Here is a 15,732-nt window from a genome sequence, read left to right as displayed (position 1 = left end):
TACAAACTCTTCCTCTATTTAAAAACCTAAGTAAATTTGACCATTCTGCGATAACATTGTGTCGTGCCAGTGAATATATCATGTAAATTAAGGTAGCAAAACTCTATTTTTAGTGCTTCAAAGCAAAGGGCTGCTTTATGTTGTTCAATGTAATTGGTCTCTGCTTAATCATGATGGCTTTCTCCTACATTGACCACATCCCTATGAACACTTTTTTAAGTTTATTTATTTTGAGGGAGAGGGAGAGTGCGGGGGGGGGGGGGCAGACAGAGAGGTAGAGAAAGAATCCCAAGCAGAGCCCAATGTGGGGCACAAACTCAGAACCATGAGATCATGACCAGACTCGAAATCAGGAGTCCAGCGCTTAACCAACTGAGCCACCCAGGTGCACCCCTATGAACATTCTTTAATATTCTTTTCTGCAGCACTGCCTCCCTTGATTTATGATTATGTATTATGTTCATTGTTACATCTCTCAGCAGTTTTTTGGTACACATGGCATCTCTAGTTCCTTTCCTTTGGAGTAAGATACTTTTTATTATTATTATTATTATCATTATTATTACTAAACTTAACTCTTGCGTTAAGACCTTGACTGACATGCAATTCTAAAGTCACTTTAGGGTTGATGGTCTCTTGTTATATCTTACATAGTCTTTACTTACTTATGTTTAAATGTCATAAAATCATATATAACTTAAATCATGATACCCTATTTTTTGAAGATTTTTTTTATTATTTTGTAAGTAATCTGTACACCCACCGTGGGGCTTGAACTCATAATCCCGAGATCAAGAGTCTCATGCCCTACCAACACAGCCAGCCAGACACCCTTTGAGACCTTAATTTTTTTCTGTTATGTATTTCTCTGGGTAGAAAAAAGCATTAAAACTTCTTTTTCTGGGATGCCTGGATGGCTCAGTTGGTTAAGCATCTAATTCTTGATTTGGGCTCAGGTCATGATCTCATGATTTGTGGATTTGGGCCCCACAGCAGGCTTTGCACTGACAGTGTGGAGCCTGCTTGGGATTTTCTCTCCCCCTCTCCTGCTCCTCCCCTCTCTCTCAACATAAATAAATAAACATAAAAAAAAAGACTTCATTTTTTCATTATTACTTTAAAAAAATCGATACATTTCCCATAAATATCATTTAAAATAATGTAGTGTAGATCTTTTTATAGAACCGATTTTATGTCAGTAAGAAAACAGCAGACACTGATGCCTGCATGGAGGAGTAGGCTGAGCTTCTGACTCTTTTTTCGGTACAGGTCATGATCTCATGGTTGGTGGGTTCGAGCCCTGCATCGAGCTCTGCACTGGCAGTGTGGAACCTGCTTGGGATTCTCTCTCCCTTTCTCTCTGTCTCTCTCGCTCTCTCTCAAGATAAAGAAATAAAACATTAAAAAAAGAAAATAGTAGACATATTCAATACATACATTATCTTGTGCAATTGATGGACATACTAAAATTATACCTAATATGTTTCTTGCAGGAAAATGATTTTACTTTCAAATATATTATATGATTCACAATTCATCTTCAGTTTTTTTTTTCTTTTTCTTTTGAGAATATAAGTGTTTTGAGTAAACATGACTGTGGAAGAAGGATCAAAGACCTAAATTCTGGCATTGTTCAAACCAAAGCTTATTGTATGATTTTTCTAAGTTGCTTAAATTTTCTGGCACTGATTTTGTCTATTTTTATAGAGTAGTATTTTATCTTGTTGACAGAGGGATTTTTTTTTTCTGATGAGGTGTATAATAATAATAGTAATAATGCACTGATTTTAAAAATTTAAAGCATATTTTGTGTATAAAGTAATTGACTTTTCCAGAAGGTAGAGGGCTAGTTCTCCACTCCTGCAGATAGTTCTCTAGAAATTAGTCATTATTATGGATTGGTTAAGTAACTTTTCATTGATTAGATACTCACTTTCCTATAGCTGACATTCTAGAAGGTGGATATAGGCAATAGACAGGCACATGAATAAAGCTGAGAGTTACTGATGTAAAAAGTGTAATCGCGTGCCCCTGGCTGTGTGAGAAGGAGTAACTAATTGTGTAGACTTGGTGTTCGATGGGGTGGAATGACTTCAAACAGGGTACCCATGGAATACTGTTCTAAGCAGATAAGATATGAGATAGGATGTGCGGAATAAGAAGGAGCTAGTCAATACGCCAGTGAGAATGAAAAGTGATTGTGCATACGGCATTGAAGAATGAGATGGGTGGATGAAAACTGAAAATATATGGGGGGGGGAAGACTTGGCCATATTTGTTGATAGATTGGACATGGAGAATGAGAAGAAGAGCTTGATGTACCTATTTTTGGTTTAAGAAATTGAGTACATCATAATAATATTTACTGAGATTAGAAAGGATGTGAGAGGGACATAGCCAGAACAGGAGAACAAGAGGTCTATTTTGACGTGTTACCTTTGACATTTATGTGAAACACCCAAGTGGAGATGTCAGAAAGGATATACGCTTCCGGAGTTTAGAGGAAGGATAAATGTCAGAGATATATATTTGGTAATCATCAATGTATGGAGGCTATTTTAAACCACAGAAAAGAATGAGTACATGGAGAGTTTGTAGATAGAAAATGTGGAATGAGAGAGAGGAATTGATTATACGAAGGAGTAGGTCTGATATTTAATGTTTGGTGTCCACTCTTATGACTTGTGATGGTGTCGTAATTATTTGGTAAGTGTTTTAAATCACACCCAGTAGAATACTAAGGCAAAAACTGAAAGAGCTGTAAGCAAACCAGATAAGAAAAGATCTCTAGTGGAAGTGGAAAGATGGAATTTTTTCCAAAGGAGATGTAGTTTCCATTGTACCTTTGTGGGCACAACGACCTATATGGGCAAAGAGTGAGGAAGGTTTGGAGTTTGAAGGGTAAAATATTAACAGAGTTCCTAGAAGATTGCTGTCGGTATCCCAGTGAATTCAGAAGCAAGGTTATCAGTTGTGAGAGATGGGAAAATGGTTGTTGGATTTCTTTCTTTCTTTCTTTCTTTCTTTCTTTCTTTCTTTTTTTTTGAGTTTGGGAAGAAAAGAGACAATGAAATACTTGAGAGAGTGGGAAACAATCTTTCTCGTGTCACCTAAGATTGCTAAGGAGGGCATTTTGCACCTTTCAAATGACCCAAAGGAGAAACAATGAGCAACACTGAAACAAGACATGAGTATTATTATTCTTGTTCTTGTTCTAGGAGCCGTGGTGAGATGTGTGTACCTTGCAAAGTCCCTTTAGCCTTATTGCCTCCACATGTGTTTTTGTTACCCTCAGACTGGGATTTAATCAGAGTGTATTAGATCTGGCAATGACCTTAAGGATCATTTTTTCCAAATGTGCCATTTTATACAAGAGATATGTGAGGCCCCTGAGAGTTTAACTTCTTTTGTGATTGTACAACTGAGTTGTGGCAGTCAGGAGGGCCTTGGTCTGCTGATTTTTAGCTCCGTAGTAGATGCTTTCTACAATTCCCAAATTCCTGCAGCAGTCAATTATAGACACCAAGGTATTTTCTCCTTCTTAGTACAAGGTATTGTACTCCTTAGGTACAAGAAATGAACTGGGAAAGGAGAGATACATTAAAAAATAAATTATCGTCCTAATGTTGCCTTAGTGAAGATAAAATCAAACATGGAAATAAATATATGTTACAATTTTGGAAAATTGGTTGTCAGAACGACATTAGAACTTTTTCGTGTTAAATGGTTTATTATAATATGAAAAGAAATAGTATTTTCTGTATTATTTTATAATATAGATTTTCTTTCACCCTCTCCACAGAAAATTATAAACATTACATTTTCCAAAGACTAAAACGATGTACACAAATATGAATAAAATGTATCTACACTATTGGGAAATTTAATTAATGTTCTTTTCTATTGACTTCTATTTTTATATACTTGCACTGTCTATAAATGCAATTTTAAAGTTCCCAAGTGCAATAAGTAGGCACAGATATGAATTTAAAGAGTCTCATTAGTGAAAATTGCTTTTGAAGTTGCAAATAAAACCCATTTATTTTCATATAGAATCTTTCCAACAAAGGATCTCAAAACATATTTAATTGTGACATGATTTATATAAAGCAAGAAGTGTGCCAAGTAAAGTCTTCATTTTGTCTTCATACAAGAGCATACTACAAGGATAAATGGTCACTGAGTATCTGCTTCACAAAGTAAAGCATGATCGACACACACACACACACACACCCCTATATATTTCTTAACTCCAAAAACTCTGTACTATAATCCTCAATACTTCCTTTCTTCTCACTTAATAATTTCTTTCATAACTCATTAAACATCTGATGAACTTAAACTTCGGAGAGTTGGAGGAGCTGTGTGCTGTCTACCGCCTTAAATAATAACCAAGATCATTTGCCTAGTTTGTTTTGTTGCCAATCAAGAATTTTTCTTGTGATATTCTAAGACAATGAAGAAACTCAGACTACGGATAGAATTTTCACAGCAAAAGTCACACTTTTTTTTTCACCGATATAATTTCTGAAAAAAATATTTTCTTTTCCATTTTGGGTTACAATATAGAATGTCTTTTAAAAGCATCCAATTAACATTTTTGAAATAGCAATATACAATTAAATTACTAAATTAGGAAACATTTATACGTGTGGTATAATAAATAGATTATAAATATTAAGGGTCGGTGATCTGAGGGGAATGTTTCTAGAGAGGTAGAATTTCAAATTATGAACCACACACGAATAAAGCAAATATATGGAGTGTTTTTGTTGATTGTAATTAGTTAAGTTCATTTGCAATAAAATAGAGAGAGAGATAAAACTGTATTTATATCATGTATAATATTTCTGTACAGATAATATTTCTATAATATACATTAATATAAAATGAATAATAAATAGAATGAATGGAATTTGTTAGACAAGTACTAAGTAAGACTTTTTTTAAAGAAACATTCTGCAAGGAAAACCTCAGTAAAGTCCAAAACTAATAAACCAGTTCAGCAAAATTTTACTCTTGGGAATCGGATTGGGATAAAGAGAGGAAGAATAGATTTTCTAACTGCCTCAAATTTATTTGCAAAGAGAGAGCATAGTAAAGTATCTAGATAGATGGAGAGATCTGTGTTTGTTTAAAATAATAGAAAATATATTTAATTATGAGAATGTGATTAAAGTATGTGCAATTTAATTAAATATCAAATACATGTAATTATTATACTTTCTTGCTAGAGAGAGAAAAATTAAGCCAAGGTTTTTTTAAAAGCAGCGGTTTACAATCTAAGAGTATAGGCCCTTGTCAAAAATTGTCAAGAAGTAGGTGGTCCAGTGCTATAGACCAGGGGAAGGCATACTCAATCCTGTTTTTTGGTTTATTTGTTCGTTTTCCTTTATTAAACACGAAAGCTTTCCAAATATACCAAGTAAACAGAATAGTATACCTACACCTCCATTGATCTGTCACCAATTTTAGACAATCGTCAACATTCTGCCATTCCTGTTTGATTACATAGTCACTTATAGTCCATATCCCAGATTCACTTTTTATTATAGCTCCTCAAATGTGTATATATAAAGACAGAAAATTTCCATCACTCCAGAACATTCTTTACATTTGCTAATACGTCATCCAGATATTTTGAGGAAGTGTTTGAATCTCTTACCATTTATTTTTATTGAATTATTTGCTTTCTTTGTATTGTATTTTGGAGAATTCCTTGCATATTCCTGGAGAGGAAAAAACCCTTTACTAGACATTTTTTTTTTTTTTTGCAAAAGTTCTCCCAGTCTACACATTGTCTTTTTATACTCTTCAATGTAGAAATCCTTAAATTTAATGCAATTCAGTTTATCAATACGCTCTCTTATGGATCGTGCTTTTTTTAGTATAACATCTAAGAAATTTTTGCCTAACTAAAAGTCCTAGAGATTTTCTTCCTATAGAAATGTTGAAGGTTTAGGCTTTATATTTAATTCTTTGAATTTTCTTGAGATGATGTGTGTCCCTGTGCCTGTCCCTGTACCTGTACATGGCTTGGATGCAATTTTACGTTCTTTGTGTTTTGAAAAAGATTATCCACTATATTGCTCTTTTGTATTTGCCCAAAATCAAATTTTATATTACTTATTTGTCTTTCTTGACACTAATATCTAATGCTAGTTATTATTGTAGCTTATAGTAGTCCTGAAGTCAGGCCTCACCAATGCTCAAATTTCACTCTTCATAATCAAATGCTTTGACCACACGCGGTTAGTTACATTTTAACCTGCATTTTAGAATAAGCTTGTTAGTTTTCCCAAAATGTGTCTAGAGTTTTGATTGGGATGACACTGAAGCTATAGATAATTGGGGGCAAAATTAACAATATTCTTTCTTGATCTATTAGCACAATATATTTCTACATTTATTTGCAACTTTAATTTCTATTCTCAATGTTGTTTAGATTTCAAGGTAGATCACTCGTCCATCTGTCGTCAGGGTGGTCCCTAAATATTATATAATTTGATGGTATTTTAAATTCTACTTTTAATTTACATATTTGATCGCTTATTGCTTATATATAGAAATGCAATTAGGTTTTTCGCATATTGATCTTATACCTTCTAATCTTGCTGAAATCACCTTTTGGTTCTGGAAGGGTTGTGTAGATTTCATCAGATTTCCTACACAGATGATCATATTTTGTGAATAGAGAGAGTTTTATTTCTTCATTTCCGATCTGGATAGCTTTTATTTCATTTTTGTGCCTTATTTCACTAACTAGACTCCCAATACAATGCTGGAAGATATGGAGAAGTGGATGTTTTCAGTTTGTTCCTGATCTTACATAGAAAGCATTTAGTTTTTCATTCTTGTGTATGATTTTAGGTATAGAGATTTTTCGGATGCCATTTATGGGACAAGGAAACTAACTGACTTTAATTTCTAGTTTGTGTAGTGTTTTTATTAGTAATGGATGTTAAATTTTGAGAAATTTTTTTCAATGCTGCTGAAACTATCATATATGCTTTTGGAGATTTGATAGTTTGCGTCCTTCCTGAATATGGCCCAATTCATCTAAGCTGTAGAAATTATGACTGTTTCTAGAAGATCAGTGTATTAATTAATCTTCCCAAAGAACCAAATTTATTGTTTTTCAGTTTTCTATTTGAGCGATTCCAGTTCCAATCCTTATTATTTTTCCATTTACTTTTGATTTGGTTTGCTTCTCTTTTTCTTATTTATTAAGGGAGGCGTGCCTGGGCGGCTCAGTTGGTCAAGAGTCCCACTCTTTTAGCACTGACAGTGCGGAGGCCACTTGGAATTCTCTCCGTCTCTCTCTGCCCCTCCCTAGCTCTCTCTGTTTCTCTCTCCAAATAAATAAACATGCAAAAAAAGGATCTAGTTTCTTAAGGGAGAATTTGAAGTCATTGATGTAAGATCTGTTTTCATTTCTAATATTAGTGATGGTGCTTTAAATTTCTAGGTACTGCTTTAGCTGCATCTTTTAAATTTACTATGTTGTGACTCTATTTCCATTCACTTCAAAATATCTTCTAATTTCATTTTGGCTTATTCTTTGCCCCATGGGTTATTTTTTTAAACCAATTTATTGAAGTATGATTGACATGCAAAATTGTGTATACATTTATTATGGCACAACGGATTTGGAAATAAGTATTCATCCATTAAATCATCACTACAATCTATGTCATAAACATAATCTCCAAAAGTTGTCTCTCAGATCATTTTAAATTTTTTTAAATTTTTTTTTTTTAAATTTTTTTTTTCAACGTTTATTTATTTTTGGGACAGAGAGAGACAGAGCATGAACGGGGGAGGGGCAGAGAGAGAGGGAGACACAGAATCGGAAACAGGCTCCAGGCTCTGAGCCATCAGCCCAGAGCCTGACGCGGGGCTCGAACTCACGGACCGCGAGATCGTGACCTGGCTGAAGTCGGACGCTTAACCGACTGCGCCACCCAGGCGCCCCTCAGATCATTTTAAAAGTGACTAATGATTTAATGACTTACAAAATCATTTTAAAAAGGGCTCTTTCTTTTTTTTTTAATTTTTTTTAAATGTTTATTTATTTTTGAGACTGAGAGAGACAGAGCACGAATGGGGGAGGGGCAGAGAGAGAGGGAGACACAGAATCGGAAGCAGGCTCCAGGCTCTGAGCTATCAGCCCAGAGCCCGACGCGGGGCTCGAACCCATGGACCGTGAGATCGTGACCTGAGCTGAAGTCGGACGCTTAACCGACTGAGCCACCCAGGCGCCCCTAAAAAGGGCTCTTTATTAATAAAAATTCTGTTAGTTGAATTTATTGCGGATTAATGTGTTTATAGTTAAAGAGGGAAAATCTAAAATACCAAAGAAATTCCCTTTATTTAACTTAAAAAAGAATTTTTAATGAATCCCAAATTGCTGCCCCTTTTATTTTGTTTCATTAGTCAATACGCATTTTTATGATGTTGTACTGACTATTGCTTTGAAACTATTTTTACTTTCTCAAAGAACTCTTTATGTACAAAACAAAATGTACCTTGAGTCTCAGGGCTGGCAGAAAAGTAATTTTGTCAAATCAGAAAAAGAGTTGGTTTGTGACATCAAAAACCAATAACTTGAACTGTAAGAAATTGCCTATGTTTAACCATTTGACCTTCAAAAATGGCAACGCCATATGGTTCCACCTAACACTTGTTATACCTTGAGGAATGAATGGTTGTTGGATTTTCCTTGAGTCTCCCCACAGGATCCCTGAATCTTCTCCAAGAGCCGATAGTCCATTTTTCAAGGCAACAAAGCATGTTCTATTAAGCATACCCTTGTTTAAAGAACACGTATTAGACCACTCCAGGAAAAGTGCGGGAGCAAATGTAACATTTTTCTCAGAGCCTCACTACATGAAGAAAGTGCTAATTAGTGACCGTGCATAATTTGGACAATCGCTACTGACAAACTTCTTCATGAGCCAATATTTCAAGGGCGTGAGAAGTTCCCTTGATTTGAAATTAAATCCCTTCCATCCAAAAGCTCAAAGTACTAAAAATTCCCATCAACGAATATAGAAATAAGTAGTCTGGTCAGGCACAGATTACACCTCATTACCACCTACTCCTTCTCTAGGGTCAAGTATGCTATGTATGTTTCACTAAAATAACATCCTTTTGCAGAAACTACATATTCATTATTGTAATAATGCTATTAACTTAGAAATATACATTAAACCAATGGAGATGTGAAGAACAATGGTTAAAATAGCATCTTTCCACACTGGCCTAGACTCAAAAAAAACTTGTGTAGATAGCATGTCATAATAACTCAAAATCTATTAAGTTTATTCCTTTAAGTGTAGCATATAATGCAGAGCAGTATGTTTTCAGTGAATATTTTGGAAGGAGATAAATAATAGATGAAAGAGAAAACATAAGAATGTTTCTCATCTACCTTATGTTTAAGGAACAATACTCACAGACAAATGAAGAGTTTACAAAGTAGGCGAGACACCTGACTTCCCATTAGTTATTTTTCACAATTCTACATTATGATATTTCATCTTGGGTATGGTGTCTTTGAAACAGCTACAAAGTTCTAGCAATTAATTGATGAATCTCCTTTCTCAGAATGCCCTTCAAACAGCATCATTTCAATATAAATATAGCAAAATACTCTTACTGAAACTAAAGTCAGTTATTTTTTGTGACCAAAACCAGCTTATCAAATTATGTACGCGTGTCATAGTGCTATCTGCTCTATACAAGAGTTATTTAAAAAAAAAAAAAACATAATGGTCTGCTTAGAACGAGTGGTACAAAATAAAAAGCAATGATATAAAATAAAAATCATTAGACTCTATTGTTTTGAAAAATAGGCCAAAAAATAAACACAGAAAGACATACAGTGTTGGGCTTTAATTTTTTTCTTAAAATACACAACGATTTTGTTCCTGTTGGCATAACCAGGGTAGACTCCAGAGTGAAAGGAAGTGCAATTCGCAAGTTCAATTTGGTATAAGCTCCAGTTTAGAAAGAGGTGTTAACCTTTGTAATTATGGCGAACACATCCATGTGTGTATATGGATAAAAATTCCTTGATTGTATGTATGTATGTGTGTATGTATGTATTTATCGGTTTGTCTTTCAGGGACAGAAAACACACACACACAAGTGAGGGTGGGGCAGAGGGAGAGAAAGAATCTTAAGCAGCCTCCAAGTCAAGTAAGAAGCCAAACCGGGCGCTTGATCTCCCCACCATGAGATCATGACCTGAGCTGAAATCAAGAGCTGGATGCTTAACCGACTGAGCCACCCGGAAGCCTTGATTTTACACAAGGTGCCTACTATGGAACCATTTCTGCCACGCCCCTGTGGTTGTCAATGGACATATGCTCTCATAAGACCATACATTTTACAGTCCAGCAACACTTTTTCCATGAGCCGTGTTGCTGCTTTCTTTATTTCCATCTGTATTATGACCTTATTCTCTCGGGACTTTAAGACGGACACCGAAATGACAAAGGATTTATTAAACATCCAAAATGTTCTTCCAGTGAGGGGAAAGGCCATGGTACTAATTGGAATCCAAAGTTTTGGAGAAGCCCTACGATATCCTCTCACAAAGCATAAGTATTGGCACAACGGGTTACTGACAAGGCCCTCAGTTCCTTTGTGAACAGGAGAGAAAACTAAACACCGAAATGTATCAAGCCACCAAAACCAATATACCATAAGCGTTTATTTTGTAGGAACATGAAACCTCGCCATGCTTTGAAAATTATTTTTGAGCCAGTTATCCAGTTTGAGATAAAATAATATTAAAAGTAGGGGCGCCTGGGTGGCTTAGTCGGTGAAGGATCCAACTTCGGCTCAGGCTATGATCTCACCATCCCTGAGTTCGAGCCCCGCCTCAGGCTCTGTGCCCACAGCTCAGAGCCTGGAGCCTGCTTCAGATCCTGGGTCTCCCTCTCTCTCTGCCCCTTCCCTGCTCGCTCTCTCTCTCTCTCTCTCTCTCGCCAAAATAAAATAAAAACATAAAAAAAAAATCAAAAGTCAAAAATACCAATTCTTAAGTGAAATCAGAAGGAATCTTACACAATGCTTTGTAATTATTAGTGTTTCCAGACTTGACATTTCCAAGAGAAAGCGAAACAGGAACTCTAACTTTCCAGAGATGGAGTCCGGGACCAGCCCACACAATTAGGCCCAAACTAAATAGTCTCCTTCAACTCTTTCCACTCCATTTCTATATTTGGTTGTTTCGCCTGGAAATGGAATATTACCTTTCAAGCACCCCTCCTTAGAATTCCAATCAGAAAAGAGAGCACATGAATTGGACGTTCTAAACCCTTGGTTCTACAGCAAAAGTCACGGGCTTCCTGCCTTCCCCCAGACTCAGGTAATGTCTATTGTTAGAATTATAATAGCCCAGTTTTCTTTCTTTTTAAAATGTCAGATGCTTATAAATGTTCTGCAGCGGTAGCATTTTAATTAGTTAATATTATCTCACTATAGGAAAACGCATTTGAAACGATGAAAGAGAATGACAAACATTTTCCACCACCTAGAAATACTGGCAACATATCAGTGTGGCTCTTTCTGGTCTTTTCCCTCCACTGGTTATACATCAAAGCTCCTTCTGCATGTAGAAACCACTTTCTCATGTGTTCAGATACTGTTCTTTAATTTTATTCCTAACGGTGACATAACATTCATGTAAGCGCTTCACGATTTATGTGATTTCTTATTCCATGTTCCACTTATATCCAACTTTTTGTAAATCACAGGTAATGAACATATGCATTCATAAATCTGAGCCTGACTATGTAATATATAGCTTAGAATTTTAACAGAATGTTAAAAGGCACAAAAAGATACTAATTTTGATTTTGAAGTTAGATATCGAGTACATTACAAATTCTATGGGGCTCCTGGGTGGCTCAGTCGGTTGAGCATCTGACTCGATTTTGGCTCAGGTTACAATCTCATGGATGTGAGATCGAGCCTCACATCAGGCTCCATGCTGAATGTGGAGCCTGCTTTACATCTTTCTTTCTTTCTTTCTTTCTTTCTTTCTTTCTTCTTTCTTCCTTCTTTCTTTCTTTCTTTCTTTCTTTCTTTCTTTCTTTCTTTCTTTCTTCTTTCTTTCTCTTTCTTTCTTTCTTTCTTCTTTCTTTTTTTCTTTCTTCCTTCTTTCTTCTTTCTTCTTTCTTTCTTTCTCTTTCTTTCTTTCTCTCACCCCTCACTTCTTGTCTCTCCCCGCAAAATTCTAACAAAATGGAAACACGAATGATATTGAACTGACATTGGTTTAGTAACGCCTCAGTTAACAATGCCCCAGATAGCCATTCCGCATTTGTATTTACAGAATAAAATGTGGCAAAACGCACTGCAGCAGGGGAATTAACTACACTGACTCTCTCGCCAATTTACCTGTGCTCAAAACTTTGTTATGTTATGTGTTAGATGTATAACCTCGAGCAAGTTGCTTAGTCTTTCTATTTCTTTCCTCCTTTATAAAATGGGGTGATGGCAATATATACCTATTTCGCAAGGTAGCTCTGAGGATTAGTGAGTTAAAATCAATAAGTGATTAGAACTTTATCTAGAGCCTAGTAAATCATAATGATGTTAACCATCACGGTTGGAAGACGTGGATGAGGTTACTGAAACTTTGCTAATCCTTCTAAGTTTTCCTTTTTCCTCCCATATACAAATTTCTGTTTCCTTTATGTCTTTACGTCTTTCAGGCTTACACAATATCTACTAAGACAGAAGCAGAGAAACATTGCAGAGACCAGGAGAGATCAGAAAAGTATCTGAGCAGGCAGAGTGGTGGCTATTAAGCACTGAGTTGAGCGGACTGTAGTTGGCAGACTCAAGTGGCTTTGTAACCCCCTAGTGCACTGGCTGGATTAACTGCCCTTCCCGTGCCCCCCCCCCACCGCCATGTTGTGCCTTGGGAAACCCTGGCACTCCAGTCTTTACGAGAAGTGACCCCCCTTTTGGACACGTTCTCCCACTACTTGAATTTTTCACCCGTGCTTTCCAAATGTTTAAGGCTAAGCCGGTTGCCTCTGTAATTGTGTAATTTAATAAAATGTAATAATCTGATAAGATGTACATGTGAAAAGAAAGGAAATTGATGTTTCCAAAAATAAGCTGACACGTTTGGTGAGATTTGAAGCAGTTGCCTCTCTAAGAAATGACCACTAAAAGCTTCCACTGAATGCGGTATTTACAACTATAAAAGATGTGGAAAATCACAAAATCCAGTAAGCTCTTACACACTCATGGATCTTCAAATGTCATCAAATTCCTCTTATTCTAAGGAATAGAAACACTGAATTACGGAGCATACATTCTAGACTGGATCCAACTAAAAAGCCATCAGGAAGCTAATCAGAAAAAAAAAAAAATGTGTTCAAAATATGTGAATTATTTGCACCCCCTCCAAAAAGTTGCACTGGTTATTTATTTGTTAATTTCGTTATGACTTTATTTTTAGAGTAGTTTTAGGGTTTACAGCAAAATTGAGCAGAAAGTCCAAATTTCCTACATAGCCTGTCATTGTACAAGCGTTGCCTCCCACATGATCAACATTCCACATATATTTTTTCAAACTTTTGTTTTGAGATAATGGTTGACTTGTGTGCCCTGTATAAAAGAATACAGAGAAATTCCACTGTGCCCTACATGTATTTCCCCCCGAGTTGGGACATCTTGCACAATTATGGTAGGAGGTGAGAATCAGGATTTTGACATTGATATAGTCTACTCACCGGATTCAGACTTGACTAATGAAACAGATACTCTTGCGCGTGTGTGTGCACTTCTCTATATGCAGGTTTGTCACACGTGTAGATTTCTGTGGCCACCGTCACCGTCAGGATACAGGAATATTTCTATCGCTGAAGTCCTTTATCCTATCCTTCCTTTTTAACAAATTCATATAGCAGGAGCCAGGCAGGGGACTAGGGGTTTTTAAGAAGTGAACTCATTAAATATTCTTCTCCCCAATTTTACAGGAGGAAAATGAAAAGAAAGAGAAATGAACACATTTCCCTAAGTTGTAGCCCTGATCGTCTGCTTTGCTCTATTGCTGACCATGTCCTAACGGGCAAAAGCATGTGTTTTTATCTCCTTCTAATTGTTGCCCGTGTTTGTCACCTTGAAGATGTCGTTTGATTTAAGCTGGCTTTGCCGTGAACACGGTCCTGAGATACGGCGAGGGCAAAGGGTGGTCAGGGCCTTGCACTTTGGCACCGGCAGAAAGATGGAGAAGAGCAAGAGAACTCCTGGAGGAGGGTCTCTTAGCAAGTAAGATTTCTGAAGTTTAACCCTGAATCGTTAATAATACCGCGATATGTGTCGATGGTATCGTTTGCTCCATTTCCATGTATTATGAAGGGCTTAGGAAACACCGTGATGAACGTGCAACATAAGTATGACTCCTGTTACAGCTCGGTGAAGGAGACAAAAATAACGAAATCTGGGCATAGGCAAATCTATAATTTCTGATTTTCACCGGAGCTATAATTTTATTTTAAAAAAAAAAGACAGCTTGAAGCAGGATATAAGGAGAACATCTAATTTAGTTTCTAGAGTGAGTCAAGGTCTCTCTGAGAAAGTGACAGGCCAGTAACCACACGAATAACCAGGTGAGCGTCCTGTTGTATGCTAGGTCCTTGAAGTGGTCCATTTTAGAACACATACTACAATACAAAACTGCCTGTATTTTCACTCAAAATTCTCCCATGCCCTTCCGTTTATGGTCAGAATTTTGTTTTCAGTGAGAGGATTCTAAGTATCTCACCTGCATTTGGGGGGCACAACTGATAATTCTGGAATCTGCTGTCTCTTCTGATCTGTACTCTATTCCATAGATAGACTTTCCTTTCCTGAGTCCCATTATTATAAAAAGTTCTATGAATTTTAAGAAACAAATCAAAAGGGAATTGCGCATTTGGAAGAACATACACATGTTCACTATGCGAGAGATAAATGCAATGTGTCTTCCTTTGATCAGAGAGGAGCCTCTGAAGAATTAATTCTACAGTAGACACAGAGGGATAATTCGTTCGGCATCTTTGAATTTCATTCTGACTTTTAAAATGACTCATGTTCTTCTGATACGTTAAAGATCACTTGTCATTACGTTTTCCTAATTTGTCATTTGATAGATTCAAACAGCCCTCAACAAGCATCTTTGATTCAAAAGAATGATTCTTTAATTTCAGGCTTCCCTCTACTTCCTGTCAATGTAGCAGTGTCCCAGCTGAGCTCCAACCAAGATTCTGTTTGAATGTGTGTGAAACTGGTGGGCTGCATCTCTCTGACACATGTTGTCATGAGTTGTTCAAAAGCGTTTAAGGGTGTTTTCAGGATTGAAGGGAGGAGACAGAGAGAGATGCACAAGAGTGGAAATACACAGAGTGCAGGAGGGCAGAGAGAGACAGAGAGGCAGAGACGGAGAGAAAACGAGGAAATGATAGAATGGCTTCTGACTGCCCACCATCGTAGAGTACTTTTGAGAGAGCTCTATAGCGAGAGTGCTTGTGTTAGGGTTTGCCAGAGAATTGGCACGCACATTTTTGGAGGCTGAGAAGTTTCATGAACAGCTGTCTGCAAGGAAGAGACCCAGGGAAGCCGGTGGTGTGTAATTCCATCCAAGTCCAAGGGCATGAGAACCAGGGAAGTCAGTAGTTTACATCCTAATCCTAGGACCAAAGACAATGAGATGAGATGTCA

Source organism: Lynx rufus, unplaced genomic scaffold (assembly GCF_022079265.1).
Source record: "Lynx rufus isolate CCGP_SWC_20201006 ecotype Redwood Valley unplaced genomic scaffold, mLynRuf1.p SCAF_1, whole genome shotgun sequence".
NCBI lineage: Eukaryota > Metazoa > Chordata > Mammalia > Carnivora > Felidae > Lynx > Lynx rufus.
This window is presented reverse-complemented; position numbering follows the sequence as displayed.